Source organism: Crocodylus siamensis, chromosome 3 (genome assembly GCF_052110815.1).
Source record: "Crocodylus siamensis isolate JL-2025a chromosome 3, ASM5211081v1, whole genome shotgun sequence".
NCBI classification, from domain to species: Eukaryota; Metazoa; Chordata; order Crocodylia; family Crocodylidae; genus Crocodylus; species Crocodylus siamensis.
Window position 1 is genome coordinate 152,692,130 of NC_143397.1, and position 17,226 is coordinate 152,709,355.

At 41.6% G+C, this 17,226-nt stretch overlaps 1 protein-coding gene across 8 annotated transcripts in view; it reads left to right on the forward strand.

Moving 5' to 3' along the window:
• Positions 1-1,705: 1,705 nt before the first annotated feature.
• Positions 1,706-17,226, forward strand: part of ZNF516 (zinc finger protein 516) — a 210,666-nt gene continuing 195,145 nt past the window's right edge. For 4 of the 8 annotated variants that reach the window (XR_016441376.1, XR_016441374.1, XR_016441375.1 and 1 more), the window contains exon 1: positions 2,525-2,712. The gene's annotated coding sequence lies outside the window, so the exon portion shown is untranslated. Of the gene's footprint in view, positions 1,814-2,172; positions 2,238-2,524; positions 2,713-7,237; positions 7,475-8,697; positions 8,750-17,226 lie in introns of those variants that run through there. The other 4 variants (XM_090039563.1, XM_090039564.1, XM_090039561.1 and 1 more) reach the window with 4 other exon arrangements.

The window sequence follows — 17,226 nt, forward strand, 5'->3', positions numbered from 1 at the left end:
AAACTTATAGAAATACCAACAAAGTTATGCAAATACAATTTGCATAACCTTTAAGTATCTGAATTCTGATACTCTTCCTCGGATTTTGCTTCCTGAAGCTAGAAATGCTGGAATCAGCATAAGAAAGGTGACAAAATCTACTTACTGTTTAAAGTAAGGTGGATAAATGAACCCTGCTAGTGACTTTCTGCACAATTAACATATTGTTTGATTATCTTTGATGTTTCCACATCCTCAGAATTTTTTCTTTCCTTTTCCATTAAAATTGAATTGTGCTCACCTACTAAATTGGAGGCCCAGTTCCACAGTCCTTTTTCAGAACCCTGTTCCCTACCTATTCTTTATTGGAATAAGGAATGTAGGACTGGGCCCTAAGGAAAATATAGTTGGAAAATAAGTACTTTAAGTGTACGACATAGTGATATAGCAATTACAATGCTGAGTGTGTTCACATTTTACTGTTTAACAGAAGGATTCTATACAGACTAGAGAGAACTAGATGCAGGTTATGAAAATTACATTGTTACATGAAAGATCTCAGAAGTTTCATACAGCTTTCATTGCCCTAACTTGTCATTTGTCACCATATGGAAATTATTAACCTAATACAATAGTTTTAAATACTACTCAGGAATGCTGATTTATAATGGATTTTTTACTCCTTGTAAAAATAAATGTTAAACTACAATAATGATATAGAAATGTTCACATTGCATTGTGTGTGCACATGATTGGAGTTAAAGGGGTGAATTCTGCTTGTGTAAATTTGGAATATTGGAGACCACTGTTACTTACAATGGAGTATGTCTGGAGGAACTAATAACAGAATTTATCCCTGAGCTTTAAAAAAAGCAAATCTGTAGGAAAGATTATTTATGATGCATAGAGAACAAAACAAAGACTCTGGAGTATGGATTATCTACCATTAAAGCATTTGAAACATACTGCATTAAGATACTGAAGCTGCTCCTGAGTTATCTGCTAAGTGCCTTTTAAAAAGTGTCTTTTCTCTATTTAACTGGGCTGTGTATGTGCCTAATATTTTCCCTATGAATTAGAATGAAATTTAATTGTTCCAAAATACATCCCACTCAGGCATTCATGCTGAAACCAGCAACAATTGTCAATGACCTTTAACATGCCTGCTATTCAAATTAGTGCAGATCATTAATCACACATAGCTTACATTTTATGATTCGTGTATCTTTCATTACAAACTTTCCCCCTTGCTTGCTTTCTTCCCCTCCCTCTTGCCCTCTTTTCTTTATTCCAGCTCCTCTGGCAATAAGCACTAGAAATTGTAAGGGTTAAGGACTGTATCTTATTTTGGGTTTTTTTGCAAGTCGCCTGTAGAAGTTTGTGTTGCAAGTGCAAGAAGCTGGAGAGACACAACAGCTTGAAACGTTGTTGTGCACAAATACCACAGCACTAGGTAACCGTTTAAACTGCAGAGCTTGATTGTCTGGCAAGAACCACGATGGGGTGATTTGGACAGTGTGTTCCTCTGAGCTACTCAGTCACCAGGAGGAACATGGCAAGAGGAGGGGGGAAAAAATCTGTCTATGGTGAAAAGATAATTTTAACCCTCCTCAAAAGTCTTGCATGTCAATTCTACGTCACACATTATTAGACAAAGAAAAAAAAACCCTCCCCACCCTTGATGTCTACCACCAATCTCTCACAGATTAAACGAGGGTTTCCAGCCACAGACTAAACATATTCTAATCGCCTCTGGCACACACATTTGGGGTGATTTACACTGAGCTTTGCAATCTATATAGGAAAATAAGAACTGAACTTTTTCAGACATGAGGTGGGTTGTTGTTGGGTTTTTTTTGGGGGGGGGAAGGGGGTAGGAAGCCATATGGTAGATTGATTTGTTCAAAGGTCTTTCAACTCTTCCAGCCTAACTGTTGAACAGCATTACTCTTTGATCTTGATGGAGGGCTTCAATGCTTTTTTTGTTGCTGTATATTTGAATAAATCTATAAATATGTTATCGGTAGAGTTGTTGGGCTTCCCCCCACCGCACCTAATGTTTCTAAGCTAAACGCCTCTGGGATAACTCCAAAGTGTGTATGTTTCCCAGCTCGGAGAGGGCAGGGCGGGGGGAGCAGCTGGTAAAAATGGAACTTTACACGCAAACCCATATTTGTCTCTTTCAAAATATAGATCTGTCCGCTTCTGCGAGGGCTTCCAGGAACGGAGTGTGTGGACACATGGTGCTTTGGAAGGAGGTGAGCTAAATAACAGCCCGGCTAATGAATCAGTCCCATTAGTGGAATAATTATTTGTATATGACTCATTTCGAGCATCTCGACTTTCCCCGCATTGTACCAGAACTTTGTGCTGATGAGACAATAGTAGATAGTGTGTGCATTTAATATAGAAGAGACCATTCTCCCGGCTGGGGGAAGGCAGCAGGCTGCACCTCGGGGGAGGCCGAGGGGAAGCGAAGCGGGGGGCCGGGGCCGAGCGGGGTGCGGGCGGCGGGGGGCAGAGCGGAGCTGGCCGCCGGCGGGGCGCTGGAGGGGCCCGGCCCGTGGGGCTGGGCACGGGCGGTTTGCGAGCCGCCCCCCGGCTGCCGGAGTGGAGCCGGCGCAGTGAATCATGTGCAGCTCTTTCCTTATTGCATTCAGCGCATGGTTTCACCTTCAGGTTCTTGTTTGTCTGGGTGCCCTCTCTAAAATGTTGTTACCTTAAGCGGACGAGGTAAGGCACCGGCGAGATCTCCCCAGGATCCTTTCCTTTCCTTCTTTTTGGGGAGGGGGGGTTGGGGATCCCCTGCCTGCACCCCTGGGGGCGGAAAAAAAACTTCGGGTTTGCAATTAATGGCTAATGTGACTCAGTCATCGAAGGGACGGGAAAAATGGTAACTTTGTCCTGTTTGGGAGAAAGCGATCGTTTTTCCCCCCTTTTTACTGCAGTGGTGGGGGATTTATGGGCTGGAGGAGCCTTTTGGCTTTGTACACTTTGTCAGAGGCGATGGGGGGAGCTGGAATTCAATCTTCATCCATTAAGAAACAAAGAGCAAATTGCCTTACTTTAAAGTAAAATGCTCCGGCTAATGAAGGTGGGTGATGGGGTTCGGAGGCTGGAGTAGCCACTTAAATTATTAAGGGGTTTTGCTGATAGTATTGATTCGGTGTGTGCATGAAATGCCTGGTGTGTGTGCCTGTGTGTGTATGTGTGTGTGTTTTCCCTTCTTTTTTAGTTACACTCGCAGCTGATGGGAGTGTGTAAGTGAAGGATACCCATTACAGAAGTCCACAGTTTATCAGGGGAAGTTGGGGGTGGGTGGGGGAGAAAACAATTCTTCACGGAGAGACAGTGGAAGGCTGAGACGGGCTTGAAGGACAATGTCCCCGTAGCAATTACTCCCAGAAGATGAAAATAGTCTATTTGTTGGCGGGGGGGTGTATAATAAAAAAGGTTGGGGGAGGGGGAGGAAGGGGGGGGAGGAAAAGGGGGGAAGAAAAGAAAAGAACAGCATAGAAATAATGCAGTTCCAGACATTTTGTACTATAAAAGCTTTCCTCCTCCTCCTCCTCCTTCCCACCCCCCTTCCTTCTCCCCGCCACTATCTCCAGTGAGAATTAGCATACCAAACAGTTGCGATCCTAATTTGAATCAAGCTGCTTCGCCAAGTTTCAGAAACTTTGTAGGGATAAAGTTTGTTATAAGTGAGTAAGGTGGGGCATTAAAATAAGGTGGACGTGTTTGGAGGCTGGTGGGGAGTGACAGTCAGCAGTTGTCGTGGGGGTTTTTTGTGTGTGTGGTTTTTTTTTTACTCTGAAACTAGCTAACCTCTGCAATTAACTACTAGAGAGGAACCCTGTATTTTAAACTGAAAAGTGTTGGTTAGGAGTCAGCACCATTTATTACCAGCGTTAATAAGCTCCCAGCAGTAGACAAGTATCTTCTAGGGAACGTGCATTGTGTGCCTGGATCTTATTCACTGCCTTGTGCATAGAGATAAAGGAGTGCTTGGACACTAGATGGGCCAGTACACGTTGGCTGAGACTTCCTCTGAACGGTAATTCTGGTTTTTATTTAACACACACACATACCCACACACTCACACACACCCTTATTGTTGGTTTAGGCACACACGTTTGCTGCCTTTTTGTTGGTTTACACACACACATGCTGCCTTATTGTTTTACACATGTGCACACACACACACACTGCCTTATTGTTAGTTTACACATGCATGCACACACACTGGCTCCCTTATTGGTTTGCGCACACACACTTGCTGCCTTGTTGGTTTGCACACACTTGCTGCCTTATTGTTGGTTTGCATACACACACACACACTGCCCTATTGTTGGTTTACACACACACACACTTGCTGCCGTATTGTTGGTTTGCGCACACACCCTCGCACACACATTTGCTGCCTTATTGTTGGTTTACACACACGCGCACACACTCATTTGCTGCCTTATTGTTGGTTTACATTTTCTGAAAGGCGACTGGTGTAACCTGTGGAATTTGAAATGCAAATAAAAGCCTGTGGGAGTTGAGGCAGAACAAATCAGCATTTATAAAGTGAAAAAGATTTAATGTCTTTGAAACCATTGCAAGAATTTTTAATAAGAGCTGAATCGTGACGTCAAGGCGTATGGGAAAGATCTCTCTCTCTCTCTCTCTCTTTTAATGTCTGAAACGCGGGTATGCGAAGTGCTTACAGGAAAAACAGATTACAAGATTAACATCTGTTAACATGATCGTTTATCTCCAGCCAAAAATAGGTCAGTCCTTTCTTAAGGAAACACGATTGCCGGGCGCATGATTAAATAATGAAATTAGACTAATGAGTTCATAAATTCGAGGCAGTCGGGGCGTTCCCAGAGTCTGACCCGCGCCCCAAAAGAAATCTTTAATTGGGAGCCCTTCGGAGATCAATGTAAGGTCAAAGTCCCCTTTTTGGGAGAGGCACGACTCTCCCGCCTCCTCTCCCATCCGCTCCTCCCCCCGCCGGCTTATTGCTAAATATGCTCCATCTCTTCCTCCCTCACTGAAGCGACAATGAATATTTTCCATCTCCAGCACTGCTGAAGGAGACGAACTCTTTCCGTGCAAATGGCTAAGTTTCCTCCGCTCCGGGGTTTGGTCACTCGCCGAGGCAGGGGCAGAGAAGAATAGGGAACGCCGATGCAAAGTAGCTCTGCTTTGCATGCGCCCGCCCCTGCCCCGGGATTGACAGCCCAGCCCGCCAATCCCCAGCTCGCCTCGCCTCCGCTCCCAGTGCATTTGTGTGAGTGCTCGCCAGGGTTCCCAGCTTGGAGCCGGTCTCCTGTATTTATTGACACATACTTTTCCCTGGGTGTATGTACAGGGCTAAATATGCGGATTAACCCTCGCACAGCACGGCCATGGGCTCTCGTAGGTCTGTGTTCATGAAGTGCAGGGGAGGATTCTGCAGAGGAGGCTATTTGGAGTAACAAGTTGAGACCCTAGAGAAAAAGGAAATAGATATAACATGACCCAGCACTATGTATTAATAATAACCATGTTCCCTTCATACCTGTCTGGGAAAGGAAATAATAATAATAATAAAGGTGGCATGTAAACCAGGAGTTACACCCATCCTCACCTCAGCCTTGTCATGTAGATCTGTAGCAATCTTGGCACTAAATGATTTTAAATGACTGCAAAGTGCTCCTAGGAAAATCACTTTGGGCCTTATAGTCCAATCGATTTTTATTTTTTTTAAAGCAGAATTCCTCATTGATTTTTAGAGGAGATTGCAGCTTTAAAAAAAAATTGGATGGCCTTTTATGAAGAAAATTGCCATGTTTCAAACTTTGGTAGATTTCTTTTTTTAAAAAAAAGCCGGTAAATATTTAGTTGAGTTCGAAAGCCTTGAATTTAAAGCTTGGTGGTGTGGTAGAATAAAAGTGCTGCTGACCAACAGACTCCATGAATGCTATGAATAATGGTCATTTCTACACTACACAATAGGCACATTCACTAAAGGAATGCCTGTCATGAACCATACCACGTTTTGTGCTCGGTTCAAGTCTCCACTCCACTTTGGATAGTATAATTTATGTTTATGTGGTGTTACCAGGAATGAGTTGCTTGGGAGCATCTTGAACAGGACCCGCAAGAGGAAAGTAACCTTAATTAATTAATTAATTATATATATATTTTTAGGCTCCATGGTCATGTCTCTAGTAGGCTCTGGTGTTTATTTTGGCAAATGGCCGCATGGTTTGAGGTAGGACGGTTAAATGCAACCTTTTGGAGAAGACAACTGCCCACTTCACTCTGGAAATGGCCAGAATCATTCCTTGTTAGACTGAGGGAGAGCCCACTAGTGAGCAAGGGAGCCCAGAACATGGCCAGAGAGGATCCTTTATGCTTTGGCCTTGTGCCACATACTTTATTTCATGCCTGCTGCACTAAATGAGTTAACTACCAAAGGGTTTTTCATTAACTCGACTTGGCAGCTATATATTCAACTTTTTCTTTTTCTTTCTTTTTTTACAGAACATAGATATCTATCTTTAAAAAAAGGGAACCAAGCACCACAGCGTAGCATGGGGCACTTTTCCTTCTATTCAGCCTATCTGCTGAATGCCAGATTACCCGTGTGCCCCTCCTCTTCTCCTCAAGCCTGCCTTGTACCAGAGCAGTCTGTTGCAATGGGAAGCTGGGAGAGCAGTGATACTAGACTTTACCTTGACCCAGACATTACTCTGATGCATTAATATCCTGCCTCACTTCAAGGAGATGCTGAATCACAATGCAGGGGCTAGAAGACTTGTTGTGCGTCCTGTGGTGGAGGTGGTTTTGCAGGTTGATGTGGCTGAAAGGTGTGTTAAATGTGTGTGTGGCTGAAAGGTGTGTTGGGGGGGGGCTGTGTGAGAGGAGTTGTGTGCACTGTGGTGGAGGTGGTATTGCAGGCTGATGTGGTTGAAAAGCATGTCTGTGGCTGTGGCCAAAGGGTGTGTGTGGCTGAAAGGTGTGCGTGTGGTTGAAGAGTTTTGGTGCCTGTGGCTGAAAGATGTGTGGCCAAAGAGTGTTGGTGTGTGTGTATGTGGCTGAAAGGTGTGTTGGGATGTCTATGGCTGAAGGGTGCGTTAGGGGGGGTGGTACGTGAGAAGTGTGTTGGGTTGTGCGTGGCTGCAAGGTGTGTGTGTGTGTAGGGGCGGGGTTACCTGGCCCGAGGGGCGCGGGCAGGCGGGGCCGGGGGCGGGGCCTGTGTGGGCCGGGACGCCGCCGGGCCAGTCCCGTAGGGCAGGCAGGAGCGGGAGTCGGGCTGGGCCGGGCCGGGCGGGCCAGGGCAGAGCCGCTGGACCCTGCTCCGCGGCCTGAACAAAGGGCGAGGCCGGGGGCGCGGCAGGGCGGCGGCGCAGGCACGTCATGGAGGGGGAGCCCCCGCGGGCGGGTACAGGCTGCCCCGATGCCCGGGCGCATGAGGCGGGTGTCCGGCCGGCGCTGCGGCGCTGGGGCTGCTCCGGTAATTACTTTCAATTTTCAACTTCACTTCGGTGCTGCCGGCGGGGGCTGGGTTGGGCAGGGCAGGCGAGGTGTGGCCGCCCGGGGGTGGGCACGGGGCAGCCCCCGGGCTTGTGTGGGACCCCACAGCCACTGGGGCCGGGCGGGAGGGGGTGAAGGGGGGGGCTCCTCCCTCCTTCCCTCAGGAGATGCAGTTTGCTTGGCTGGAAGCCGCGATGTTTTTCTGGGTGGGGGAAAGGGGCACTGGCCCGGCGGAGTTGTGCATAACAAAGGGAAGGGGCTGGGAGCAGGATGAAGGACTCGAAGTGTTGAGTCCAGCCTGGGAAGCTTAAGAAAAGCCATATCCCCAACTCTGGCGGGGCTAAGAAAAGAGCTCGTATCTGCCCAGACAACACGGCCTGCCTGATGCCAGCCAAGAACTTCCCCTTCCTGCTGCTGCCTTCTCCTGAGCCCCTTTTTGTGCAGCCACTTGGTCTCCAAAAGCCCTGGAGACTTGGCTAAGTTAGAGCCATGTCTTCCTTTTCCATGCTGTTAACTCCCTCACTATAAAACTAAGCCCATGATGGCCATGAGTGCCAGCAAATGCTCTTTAAAAAACAATGTTCTCTCCAGCTGAGAGCAAGAATTCCTCCCCCCTGCCCTGTAAGAAGCGTCCCTGCACAGGGATCAACATGAAGTTGTTTTCTTTGTGCGGCAGGCGCATCTTTTGAAAAAGCTGTTCAACAATTAGGGATTTTATTATTAATATTTTTTGGTAAATTTAAATGCCTGCATCTGTTTTGGTGATGGGGAAAGGGGGGGGGGAGAAGAACAACAACTCTCTGGTTGCAGCATTGTTGCTTCATTTTGTGTCAACATGTCCTTTGATGGTGTCAAAACAGAGCCTGAAAGAAGCTGTGCTGTTTCTTATTGCCTGTGTGCCTGCAGTTGAAGGTGCTGTTTGTCTGAGCTTTTACTAGTAGGACTGGCAGCAGAAGTTGCCCAGGGACACCTGTAGTGTAATTAGTATTACAGTTCAGTTATTCAAGGAGACATCTTTAGTTTCACAAAGATAACTGCCATAGCCATCTTGAATAAGCCCGGTGTAATAAAGTGGCTTGCGTATATGTATAATTATTTCATTTTGCTCTACAAGCAGGAGGCCTAGCTCAGCTTGTCCAGGTATATTATAAAGGAGCATTTTTTAAGTTGTGTCTAATAATCTCCTTCTGGATTTATCTGCAGGGCCATGATCTCTTAAAGACCAATGATGTTGATGTGGTAGCTTGTTTAGCAGGTATTATTACATATTCTGCATTAATAATGTAATGCTAAAAAAATCAAACCATTCATCAGATTGTACTCATCTGAAGCAGTTGAACAGTGGGGATGGAGAATGAAGATGACTGAGAATAACCTGGTCTTAAAAGCTGGACTGTTCTAATAGATGGGTATCTGACACTTGGGTATCAAGAAAGGGTGGGTGTTCATGAATTAGCACAGGTCTTTTCCAAAAGGGTTTTTATAGCTCAGCAAGACCTTCCGAATCGCTAAATGTTACTAAAACAATGTTCATTGGGAGAAGCTCTCTCTTTGTAAATATGAGTGATTATTGCTCAGTACTCTGGGGAAATGAAAAGAGTTTACATCGTTAATGTTAGTGCTACCTATTGTTTGCAAATGACCTTAATAACTGACTTGCTGGCCAGAATGGAATAGCAGTAGTAACATTTAACTTGTATAGATTAAAGTTTTCCAGTGACAGTAACGGCATTTTAAAAAAACGCTACATCTTATTTTGCTATAATTGGTCATAGCAAAATGTAATCACACAGATTCAATAATGCCAATTATAAGCACAAAAACATTTCATGAAAAGATCAACGTGTTTAGGTCTTCATGCTAAATCTTCATTGCTTGTCTGGTTGTTTGCGTAGCTTATCTCCATTCAGCTTCACTCCAGCAAACATGAAGATACTTGTGTTTTTTTTTGAAAACTACAGAATAATTTGAGAGAGGACAGCCCGTTCACCTAACTTGAGTTAGAAATGCACACCCTTTAAAATGTGCTTTTTGAGGGTGTTTGTATGGCATACGTCAGATGACGCTACGTATGCGCAGACTGGAGGAGCCTAATCAGATGAATGATATAAATGCTTTGTAAACTTTGAGAGGTCTGATTATTTGCATTTTAAGGTCTCTGAGTGAAGCTGACTTCAGTAGAGTTACACCACTTTATACCAATTGATAATCTGGTCCAGTGATTTGTACGCTGCGATATACTGTCTCTCCCTTCCCTCCTTCCCCAAGTGGAGAAGATATCTTTACTACACTTACTAAAGGCCTGATCCAAAGCCCAAAGGTGTATGTAACAACCTTGGAGGGCCCTAGTTCTGTCAAGACTTAACATGCTTACTTCAACACACCACTGATTTCACTGAAACCACTCTCAGTCCATGATCAAGCCCATAAAATGTTGTCAGATCAGAGCCCAAGTATGCATGTACATATGGTTCCTGGAAAACTGTGTTTAGGATGTCCTACTGTACTACATCTTAATGCCACAAAAAATAGGCAGCTGAAATGCAAACTGATTGCTTGCAGCAGGAAGGAACTTGTCTGAGCCTGTGTATTTAACTTCTAAAATACTTGTTTTACATTTTTAAGACACAAGTATGAATGTGTAGATGTATGCTTTTAATACTTCAGGATGTATTAAATTTCTTTTCAGAAACAGCATTTGATAAAACTCACTGTTGTTCTTTTAATACCTCTGCATGGTGGTTGTCAAGTAGGCAAGAATGTATGCAGTCCCTGAGCTCAGTGCCGTCCTCTGATAGATTATATGTCCACCATTCCCGTTTACTTTAGTGGGAGTTGCATGAGTGTATCTCCAGGTGGAATTATGCTCCGTATATTTAAATAGCTTAGACTAAAGTCCTTAGGTACAATGATAGTTTGGGAACCCTAACATATTTTAACTTTCCTCCCTCCTGTATCTATAAACTACATAGGGATAATTAATGACTGGATTGCAGAAAACAGCAGAAAAGAAATTTATTTGATTAGATATCTGCAATATAAATATTTGAACCTTGCAGCAACATTCCTTTTTCAAAGCAGACATCTTACATGTTGTAAATGTTTATAAGTTTCAGTGGTAGGATAAAGCTGTTATGACTCAGTCACTTTGGGCAATAGTCTGTTTTTTAGTTACACCATTGCAACTGCACAGTAACTCCAGAGGCATCATCACTGGAGTTGTTCTGGAATTACATTAGCATAACTAAGAGCAGCATTTTTCCTTTAATGTTTTTTAAATAAAAAATTAAACTTCTTTTAAAAAAAAAGTTTGTATTAACATTTGTCGTAGCAGAAATTTATCTTCCTGTTCTTGTTTGTATTATTGAGTCCACACAGCACGTATTACTAGGTTGTGATCAAGGTAGTTAATGTAGCCATAACTTTCATTAATATTATTTGAGTCCAAGTATTTACTTTCATTACTTGTTAGTCAGCAAATACCCTTGGCTTGCTGAACCTGCTTTCCTGTTTGAGGCCATTGGTCTTTTTTGTTTTCTCATGTGATGATTACTCAGCGTAGATAATTCATTTTGCTGTTTTTACTTTACTAAAATATCAGTAGAGCCACATCAGCTCTGACCCTTGTTTCTTAATATCAGTTTCCCCCTTACATTCCTGAGGCTGCATTACAACAGCAACACTCATATAGTCAGTCCCAGGATATTATGCATATGTTCTCAGATGTAATTAGTGCTTGGATGGACAATACTTGCGCACCTAAGTTGCTGCCAAACAATTTATTGCCAAGTAAGTCCCATCATGTGGTTTTGTACTAGTGTTTAACTGCCATAAGGTGATTCATTTGTTTACTGTTTCTCGGTTGTGAGCTAACATCTAGAATACTATGTGTTGCCAGGATATTGGCACAGGAGCTTTAGCTACTTACATGATGATAAAGTCACATGTTCGATGTGCTAATTAAATCAGTGCTCTAAATTGTTTAAAATCTTGTGGGATGAATGAACTGAGGCTTTTACTGTGGATTAAAAAATACTTCAGTTCACCTGTGTTGTTAAAAAGCATTTTGCTAACCTTTCATTAACATGACCACTCTTTGGAACGATGATGTCACTAGGCTGTTGCAAGTGTTAAACAAGTATTAACTCTGCAAAGTCGATATTTTACTGTGCATAACTGTAGATGTTTACCAGTGACTTAGTAGAGTTGCTCTGAATTTACATGGCTGTATGCAGGGATCGAATTTGTCACATGGCACTGAACTTCTAATTAGAGTTTATACAGTTATATTAGTAAGCAAACACATTAAAATATCTAAGAAATAGATTTTGTGTGGGCCTTATCAGTCCATTTTCTTTACATCTTGCTGTGTGGTGGTTGAGCTTTCCTTTTCACATCATGGCTGTCATATTTATGTCTAGAAGGAAATGTTTTCCAGCAGTGCATTCCAAATTGCAAAGTAGGATAATTTTGTGGCTCCCAAAATTTTTAAGAGCAGTTTCTGAGATGATCTAGCTTTTAATCTTCTTTTCAAAGTGAAATGGGAACTAAAAGGGATGTGTAATTACAATCTGCAACTATTTTTAGAATTCACGCATGTTTAGTATAGACTATAATGATAAAAACAAATACTTGGCACAGAGGATAATGGCTAGATGCAGATCATTTTAAAAACCACTAATATTTAGTTCAGCCAGCCTGTATCTATTTCATATACATTCATTTTGGTAGATTGGTTCTGTCGTCCGTACCCCCCCCCCCCGTTTGTTCAGGAATCAAATGAAAACATGTTTCATGAAATTACTGGGAGCAGTGTATTGAAAATGAAATCTCTGTGTATAGGGCAGTTCTGATTCAGAATATTTGCTGAAAAGATGCTGCTATATTAACATATTTAAGTATTTATAGAGCTTCTTTGGAAACGGGTACAGTAAAAGGAAAATGTTGATGTAGCTTGTGATTTGTTTTGGCTGGTAGGGAATTGTTCATACGTTCTTGATACAGCTACACTATGCTTACATTTTTTTTTCTTTGCTCCTCTAAAAAGATGGTGAACACTGAAGTGCTCTTAGCTTTCAGGACATATTGAGGCATGGACTAATGGAAAGTGAGGTGCAGTATTTATTTACTAACCAACATTTAAAATAACCTAAGGAGTGTTTCCCCAGAATTGTGACACTTCCAGAAATATGTCCTTATCACAGCTTATAGTTCTTTTTCTTAAAAAAAAAGAAAAAAAAAGAAAAGAAGAAAAGTTAGTTTCTTGTCATGTTAAAAATAGAACTTTTTAAAAGAAATTATTCATGTTCTTTGTTTTAAAAAGGCAACATATGTGTTTCTTCACCATATGGTAGTATTTAACCCCTATTGTATGGACTGGCTAGGAGTTGCATTTAAACATTGATTTATTTCAGTTTTTCAGAATGTTCTTTGTTTGAAATCTAGTATAGTAAATGGTGCATTTAAAGTTGTGCAGTGCAACAGAGTACAGGGAGTTTAGGAGTTGTCTTGCTGTTACAGTGATAGTAGGTTAATGAGTAAGCATTTTTTTTTTTTTTGAAATAATTTCCTTAAAAAATAGTCCAGATCTAAATGTCGAAATGATTTGTGGGAAGACTTATTGACAATAGCCAGTGACACAGCATGGCATAAAGAGTTGCAGGGTGAGGTGCTGCAGTTTCTGTTGGCTGAAATAAGATCTGCTCCTTTGGTTGAGGATGTGTTCAGAAATACTTATTTTTATTAGCCTTACTACAGGCTGCCTATTAACACACATTCTTGCTCATTTGCTAGACTTAAATTGGTGAAGTGTTACTGGTATTAGAAACCACAGCATAATAAAATCATGAATCAGGCCTATTAGAATCATGGGATTGGCTTAAATCTTGAATTGGCTCCTCCCCCTGTTCTCCCTCTCTCATTTCCTGGAATGGTAGGATTGGCTTAAAACTCATGGACTTTAATTCTTTTTGGGTTCTTTCAGATGTGGTTTTTCTTTTTGAGTTTTTAAGGCATTGGTTTTCAGTCTTTTCTCATGCCCTGCTAGAACCTTTTATTTATTTATTTATTTAATTAATTTATAAAGTAAACCTGAGATTCATTTTCATTTGCCTCACTTCACTAGCTGGGGCTTTAATCAAACACTGAATACCAAGAAATTCTCTATACTGTCACTACAGTTGGCAACATTCAGTTACTCACAAGAGTAGTTCCATTGACTTCAGTGGAATTACTTGTGCGAGTAACCAGCTGTTCATTAGAATACATAAGGAGCCCACAATCTGTACTTTAGGTCTTTATGGACTTAAAGTAGAAATATATTCCTTTTAATGTTCTTCGCATATTTGTGCAAAATATACATAATGATGTTGGCTTCCTATTGTTTTGCTTTGAATATTAGAAATCTTTGTTTACATGACTATAAGTACATGGCCTACTCCTTTAGTCATGCCATCAGAAGAGCTGTGCTAAATAGTTCTGTTAACCTCAGTAAAATAAAATGTTAAAATTTTCCCTCCAAAGCTGCAGTCACTGAGAGGAAACTCCCGCACATTATACTATTCTGTTTAATCTTTTCCTGAATGCAGGTACAGATCTCACATCTGGTCCTTGGGAACATTTTGTATGCAATGTCTGCATAGCTGATTAACAGGAATACTTCCCTTGCTTTTGGATTGAATGGTTATATTAACATTTGTTTGTGGGACAACATATTTTGGGAACCCTCCAAAAAAGATAATTTCACATTTTTGGAAAAATACTGAGAAATCCTATAGAAACAAATAAATATACATTGAATTTAGCTCAATCTTTTTTTTCCAGTTCATTCCTTTCTTTTTTTCCTGTATGAATTTTATCTTTGTAAGTGAATGCTATAATCTGTTATGCATAATTTATATTGACATTAACAGCAATACTGTGGGAACATTTTAATGCCAGTTTGAGAAAATATGACAATTAATGTTGATAACCGTGGTCCCATTAAATTTAAATTGTTCTTAGTACAAATATCTGTGCCCCTGGCATGGCCATAAGTGGTATGATGAAATAATTCACTCCTCTTCATAATGGCAAGCATATTGGAGAGTTCATGTTATCATGAGCAGTGCACACCAGGTGTCAAATGACTGGCCAGATGCATAGATTCATTTCTGAATGGTTCCTTCCAATTAGAAAATAGCAGCATTAAAGGGATCAACAGTGTACTCGAAGTCTCTGAATCCTCCAGTATCAACAGGTGCATTTTTATTACTGTTATTTATTCAGCTAGTTTTTAGTGAGCTGCAAAACTATTTGGTAAATTTAGAGGAAAGATACTATTTGAAAGGCCAGGGATTAATGATTTAGTGGTAGGGATTAAAAATGGTCTCAGGAAATTACCCAGTTGATACAGAAGCTAGACTCTGTTAATGGTTTTACAAGCAGATTGGTTTATCAGTCAGTTATTTTTCTAGGTTGATTAGGGATTATAGGTTGTGATGTATGTATACTACAAAAGTAAGTGATACAGAGGTTTAGGACTGCTAATATTCTGCCAATACCTTAAAAGAAAGGTCAGATATCTGCAATTTGGAAACCTCCAGCTGTTAGATCCAAGCTTTTTGGACAAAGACTGAGTGGACAATGTTTTGGAAAGTGGGCATAGTAAATGCTTAAGTATTTCAGTACCAGGTAGGAAGAATAACATTCTAGCTGTTGAGAAATGGAAGCTATATCAGTGTTCAACATCTCTGAAAATCATGATAAACTAAGCTTCTGCTTGGTTGTTTCTGAAATTGTTGGTCTGTGTTCCTGTGAAGAACTTAGCATGCTTTCATAATAGCGCACATTCTTCTGAAACCAGGGTTTTTCATTTTGGAGTCACAATCCCTGAGAGGGAAGGAAATTATGAATTGATGTTATGAAATAGTACCTCCGTGTTGTTCCCATGTAGCTAATTGGAAGGGGAAGGGCTCTCTGCTAAGAAGTTCAGAGGGTCCCAGTACGGAACAGGGATTGTAGTATGGAACAGTTGGATGGTTTTATATGACAACTCATGTGCGCCAAATTCTAATTTGAGGCACACATTCTCTCCCTGTCTGACAGTAGTTAATAAAACCTTTACTTTCCATTCATAAATAGAGGTAACATGCTCATTCGTAACATATATAAAATGCTTCTTATAAACTGGTGCATTCTCTTGGAGCCTTCCTGAACAGGGAGAGCCACAATGGAGGCGGTTAGATAGTCACCTCACCTGGTTACTTCTCTTGAGGGAAATGCTGTTGCTTTTAATCCTTTTTGACCTTATGCTGATGATGCGTAGTTCCAGACAGCCTCATGGCACTTACAGGTTTTTCAGTACTAGGGGAGTCGGGGAAAATGCACTTTGCCACTGGTAGTGAAATGGTAGGTGAAGAAAATTGCAGTAACACTTCAGGTGCTTCTGTAACACTGCAGAAGATTAGTAGAAAATATCCTAACCACTTTCAGCTCCCTTGGCTCATGTAAGAGAAAGGAAAGGCCTCCAAATACAAATAGAGAAGTCTTAAGGTGGTTTAGATGAGACGTGTAGATTGAGGTTTCTGCACAGACAACTGAAGGTGCGCTGTTGCATTTGCTTGTTCCCATGTTAGTTGAATGAGCAGTCAAAGGGAGCTTGGTCATTTTGAGCAGTTTGAGAATAAGGAGGAGCGGAGTCCTTGAGAAACATCAGAAAAAGTACCTAATCCCTTATGCTTTTAACACCCTCTCCTTTGTCTCTTTACAAGAAGTCTAATACTCTGAAAACATTCAAAGTTCGTACCACCAGTTCTTAAGCTGATGCATAGAATTGAAGTTTGAATCTTCAGAGTGGCAATGAAGGTTGATAAATTGTTATCCTCTTAACCTTGCTCTTTTGTGTACAGTGGCACGGCTTTGCAATTCTGGAGTGTAGGAGACGAGATACTAAAAAGAGAGCAAAATGAATGCAGTGAAAGATGAGTTTTTTGATGGGCAGTTCAGGGTAAAAGGAGGAACAATAAGTCTGTCTGAATTTTGGCTTGGCTCCTATCTATTCCAGGTCGTTATGTAGTCTGGTACAGGTTAGTAAGCAGCATATGGGGACCCTTCATTCTCTTGTTCGTGTCCAAGAAAGTTGGGAACAGTACCTTTTGGGTTACATTAGTGTCTACAAAGAGAAAAAGAAAGGCAACTTGTAATGGGTCTTTTGTTGCCCCATTACAAGAGATCAATTCTTCTTAGCTCTCTTAAACTAAGAAACAAGGAGAACTGTGAATTTCTAACAGTTAAGAGGGTGTCATACATCAATGTAATTTTTTGCACTGTTGTTCCTATACATCTGTTTCCATTTTGGTGTGTTGAATGTACTTCATGTTGTGGAAGCACTACCAGCTCTTTCCGGGCTCAAGTCCCTCTGTTCCTCACTAAAGCAGTGGGGGACAACCTTTTTGGCAGAAATGCCCCACACCTTCCTGGTGCCACTTGGATATCCTCTCCCTTCTCAATCTGCAGCTCTGCTTTTTTTCTTCCTGCCTTCTCTGCTGGTGGGCTGCCTGTTCCCTTCCCAGTCTGCCATGTGCCCAAAAGAGGCTGGGACAGTTTGCCACTATAACATTATAGGAGAGAGATTCTCCTCTGTAACTTAAGAATATTTACCAGCATTTTTTTTTCTCCAGATGGAACATACAACACTTTTTAAAATTAAAAGTTTCCCTTCCGTTTTGACATCAGTTTCTTTGGAGTTCATAT